At 29.4% G+C, this 5,807-nt stretch overlaps 1 pseudogene; it reads right to left on the bottom strand.

Moving 5' to 3' along the window:
* Positions 1 to 210: 210 nt before the first annotated feature.
* On the bottom strand, positions 211 to 968 carry LOC121120031 (dimethyladenosine transferase 1, mitochondrial-like; annotated as a pseudogene).
* Between the last annotated feature and the right edge of the window lie 4,839 nt (positions 969 to 5,807).

Below are 5,807 nucleotides of genomic sequence, written 5' to 3'. Positions count from 1 at the left end.
GATGACACAATCAAGGATTCGAGACTTTGGCTAACTTGAAAGCTCTTGAATCAACTTTGACAGGATTTTTTTTTTTTTCGTTGATAACTTAATCTGGGATAGATGAAAATATTTAAAGACTTTAACTTATCCCCAAAGTCTTCAGACTTTACTTGGACTGGCTATATAACGAAGTTTCCCTCCCTCTCATCAGTTCACCCATTAGCAAAATTAGTCAAAAAAGCAGTTATGTGAACCTGTAAGAACGATTTTAACATCTCAATTAGTATATTCCTTTATATTTTCATGTGTTGGTATAATATCTCGATAAATATATGCAATTCAAGCAAAGTCCTCCATTGTGAAATCTTTGTTGACACCATAAACATCAAATAATTGCATTCCATTTTACCACTAATTTAAGACGGAAAGAGTCTTCACGAAGTGCAAATAAAAAAGGATTTTTGCTTATGGATCATGATAATAGGTATTCACAACACTTTCAAGGAACTGAAATAGTACGTCAATACAGGGTACAATGGAAGGAATGAGTACCGACCCACCAACATTAACTTCTGGACAAGGCACAAAGGCTGCCCCAGGTACTTTAAATTTTATAATCCATATTAGCATAATTCTGAGCCATAACTGAGAGACGGCAATGATTTTTGTCACCAGGAGGAGCAATGAGACGATAGACAACTTCCTGCTGAAATGTAAGGATAGAGGGAACTCTCCTAATAGAGAAAATATTACTCCTATCACTCATACCCTCAAACAATTTTCAAGTAATCTAATATTTAGTACATAATTTAACAATTTCTGAGCATTGAAATTGTGACAACTACCAATTTTTATTGATAATCGATTCCCAGACGCTTCTCTTAGAGGATCTTAAGAATTCAAAAATCATGCCCAGAGCCTACTTCAACAATTGTTTTATTAAATAGGGATCCGGTTACTTTAGATAGTCGTGATAATGTCTTTAGATCAAGTCAAGATTAATAGAAATACAAGGTTATACCATACCGCTTTTCCAACTGATGCTTCACTTCCACCGCACTTTTTAATAGTGACGTCAAAGAGTATAACTGTTACGAAGAGTAGCTATGTATCCCCTTCCTTGACTGTTACTGTTAGAGTACCGCTGTTATACTCTATGGCGTCAAAATCTGTCTGTCTCGTCCAGCAGTCAGTATGGTACATCAAATGGAAAACTCTGGCAGGTCATTTGATGACATAACCTTCTATTTCTATTTACCTTGAGGGTTAATATGTTTATTTTCGGTTTATTTTTTTAATATGCCCAAAATACACAGAATTTTCATCACTATTTATGACACCTATATTATCAATAGATGTGTGAAAATGAGATCATTTTCAGTGTAAGTTGATACAAATCTACAATTAGCTTCATAATTTACATCAAATTGAAAATTCTGGTATGCCCGATCATATGACTTTGATCTTCTATTAACCTATAAAATTATACAACACTTTTTTCTGTTCGCGGATACCATAAATACGTAAAATGTATTTGAGAGTAGGTAAGGGATGCAATCGTTGACTAATTCTGTACAATTATTCCTTGGATGATTTTTGAACAGGCAACTTAGTATCTGGCTAACAAAGATGATGTTTTACTAGATTAATACAAACTGCATTATATTGAAGGAAATAAACACAAGATCCTATCTGTATAATTAAAAGACATAGCAGAAATTACTCAATATTGATCCTCAATTATATACCGAGTCCAACAAGAACTTATCCTTATAATTTTTTCCCTCTGTCATTATTGAGCACATACTCGTTGTTACACTTTATAGTTAAAATCATATATTCTATCCTCAAGAAGAAGGAATAATGATAAAAGCGTTAGAAAAATCCACTATTTAAGTTGCCAACACAACAATAAAAAAACTTGCATGACAAAAAATGCTTAGGATAAACAACCCCATATACAACGCTGTGGCAATCTTTACAAATAGGAACAAAAGGTTGAGTGATTTCAGATGTTTATTTACCGTGTATTATATTTTCAATATATTTTAACTTAAACATGTTATTTTTGTTTTTTTAAAAGTTCATTGTTATACATTTGTTGTCCTAATTCAATATCCATAGGAGAATAAATCAATATCAAAACACACTTTCCCTTAGTATATACTCCAAAATATTATCAATTAATTATTGATCAAAATGATTAGGGAATTATTTCGTAAAATCCCTTAAATTATGCATTATACAAAAAGCGCAAGCGAAAGAAATACATCATGGACCACATTTTTATTTTTATCATATATGTACTATGTATTTATACTCCTATAATTGATTTTCTAATTAGTGAAAACAAAAAAATATACAAGTTATTATCAATTACAGACAGGCAAAATTACCATGTTATCCACATGATTGATTGATCCAGTATCCATTAATGTGTAATTGATATTGACTCATTCAAACATAATATTTTTATTAATTTTATTCACAAAGGTGTAATCAAGTAATTAATCATTCAAACCGCTGTAATATTTATTTAGCATATCTTATAATTAATAGGTTGAGTTATATGAGTATATAAAAGTTGCGTATATTATAATAATCAAGCAATATTTTTGTAACTTATTGTAATTGACTTTTAACGAAAATTACGACTTAAAGTTAGTATATACTGACGGCACAAACGGCATCATAACTGAAAAGGGCTCCTAGTGGATGTATATTTCTATCTAATATTGACAAACTTCAAATATATCTCATTAAAAGGCTTTAAAAGTAATTATAAAACAGAAATCTTTATTGAATACTACTGTATGCTAATTGAATGTTTAACAGGGTTTTTTGAAAAAAATCAAATCTGAGGTGCAAATCTTTATGACTTAGCTTGATTTTTAGAAATAATTTCTTTTGAATCGATTATGAACAAGAAAAGTAGTATTGTTGTTGAAAAATATCAGATACGCCTTTTTGCTTATCGAGGTTTTAGGGAACACAAAAAATTTGCCTTTTATGAAGTCTGCGTTGTATGGAGACTTATATATTATAAAACCCGTAAAATGAAGAAATTATTTTTCAAAGTCCATTTTTTATTATGATTTTTTGGTATGATTAGGACGATACAATATTTAATTTATCATAAATTATTTTAAATAATGTATGCCAGACAAGATACTTGTAAAATTTAATCTTAACCTGATATTTATTTGATTTTGTAATCACATCATTTCAATACTGTAAAATTGAAACAATCTCAAATTACCCAATATTTATTCAGTAACATTATTAATTGCAAGTTTGTATAATAAGTAATAACCCAAAAATTTATCTTCAAGTATCAAATTAAATACTTACAGGACATCCCCTGTCCCTTTTGCAAAATTATAGACTTCTATAATATGAATAGTACAAACGAACTTATCAACAACTATAAAAAAATTTCTTTACCACAATATATAGTTTTTTTATAATTTATTATCATAATATAAAAAACCGCCATATGACAGGAATATACCGTACTATGCGAAGAGTCAGAGTAATTCCAAACACCAGGTTATGCGAGATCCGCGGTGTTTGAAAGTGCGTATTGGGGTACACCCTGTACCTACAAATGGAACATTTAATGACTTTTTTGAATGTATTAATCAAAAAAATCAATTTATTTAAATCGGATTTTTTTTATTTAAATAAGATTTTTTTAATCAAATTAATAAAAGGTATTAATAACATAGGATCAAGGTGTAAGGAATTTCCATATTTTCAAATAGTTACTTTAAATCATAAAGTTTTTCACAAAGATAATTGTTCAATGAAAACATATATATAGGTGAGAAGATTCGTTTTGAATAAATTGATATAATAATATGGGAGGGATGTAGAGTTACAAAATTATATTTAATAGTTGGATTTAGACTGCAACTCATATATGTACATAATCCAAAATATAGAACTCAATTTTAATATATTTATGTTTAAAGTAAATCTTTCACTTGATTTTCTTTAATTTTTCAATTAATTGAAATTATCAATACAATATCTAATGTAGAAAAGGTTTGCAATGAAGTATTCTGCATAAAAGTTGTGATCTCTAAATTTATATTTTTCAATTAGAAATCAATCAAGGGTGAAATGAAGAACAACAGTCTCGAAAAAAATTAGAAATGCCATGAAGTGAGATTATATAAGCAACTGTTATTATGCTTATTTCCGGTACTTTTTCTCTTTTGTTATTAGTTGAGGTGATATACAGGAGACATAATTAGGAATCAATATACTGTGTAGTTGTTATCGTACGTACTACGTATTTAGTATGTCATTTCTTTTGTTTTGTAAAGTAGTTTTACGTTAAATATCTAAGTGCGATTTTAAATTGATTTCGAAAGAATATTTTCTGGTTGTGGATCTGGTCGAAATATGACCCTGTTTGGAACTATTTCAAAAATTACCAACAACATACAGAAAAGAATTCCTTGCTAAAATCAAGGATCCTAACCAAGAACATCATGGGATAGTTTCGAGATTAAAATCTTATTTTTTGAAAACGTCAAAGCCTATTTAAGCTAACAGAGGAATGTTACGACTCAGGTAAGAAAATGTATTAACCATTTTTAATTCCACCTTTTCTTATTTTTCATGTGCAACTATCAATCCTACGCAAAAATACGCTGATAAACTCAGCGTATTTATATAATGTACATGGGATATGAATAAAATTTGGAGTAGTATAAAACTTATATATAAAGAACACCAGGGCTTCATACATATACGTAGTTGGAGAAAAAATGCCCACACTTTTTGTTTATCTACTATAATTCAGAAAGCTGAAAATTCTTCAATTTTCCAAAATAAATATAAAAATTAAGTGCCTCTTTATTTGTTTATCACTTCCTATAAAATAATACAAATTTTTCCACACTCTACAGGTTCTGTTCCTCAATCATCTACTCCTCATGAATTAAGTTCAAACTTGAACTACCCAACTTTGAAAAAGTCAGTATCAAACTCCTTACAAGTGCCAATTCTTATACCCCATTTAGATGTATGAGTGCAGCAATTTTAGATAAATTTGTTTTAAAAACTTCAGTTAATCAAAACTTTAAAATGAATGAAGGAATTGCAAGGAAGATATTTGCTACAAATTTACCTTTTTGACTTGTTGAGCCCTCCCAATTTTTCAAAATGGTTCAAACCCTCAAACCAGGCTATAATTCTCCCTGCAGAAAAGATATTGCTGATACGTATTTAGAGTGTGTTTATGAAAAGGAATTTAAAAAATGTACAGATATTCGGAATAATGAAACACTATGTCTTTCCATCGATGGATGGTCGAACATCCATACATAACCTATAATATGCGTCACTCTAACAAAATCAATTGGTCATTTTTTCTTACTTGAGACGATAGACACATCAGGAAAAAAACACTGCACTGAATATATCATACATTTGGTTCTAAATTCAATAACAAAGGTTAAACATGATTGCAATTGTTATGCAGGAAGTGTTGTAAAGGAACATGCGGCTAATCTTATTAAGATGAGGAATTTCCAAGGAAAATCAAAAAAGCCTGAGAGCTTTTTCCTTACATATGGATGCATTTATTAAATCTTTTAGCTTGTGACCTCTAAATTGAAGGTGTGAAAAGTACTGTTGTCCACTAGTGTGTCCCGTTAAATTATTTTCTGAGCTATGCAAGCACAATTACGAAAATAGTAAAAACAAAAAAATTTGCATCATTTAGACCGCTCTTAAAAGTTTTGTCAAAATTTACGTCTTCACATCTTTAAACCATATGTCTAAAATAGTGCAAAAATAAATTTTGAGATTTA

This window comes from Lepeophtheirus salmonis, chromosome 6, assembly GCF_016086655.4.
Source record: "Lepeophtheirus salmonis chromosome 6, UVic_Lsal_1.4, whole genome shotgun sequence".
Lineage (NCBI taxonomy): Eukaryota > Metazoa > Arthropoda > Copepoda > Siphonostomatoida > Caligidae > Lepeophtheirus > Lepeophtheirus salmonis.
Note: the sequence above shows the minus strand (reverse complement) of the source record. Positions and strands in the feature narration are given on the sequence as shown.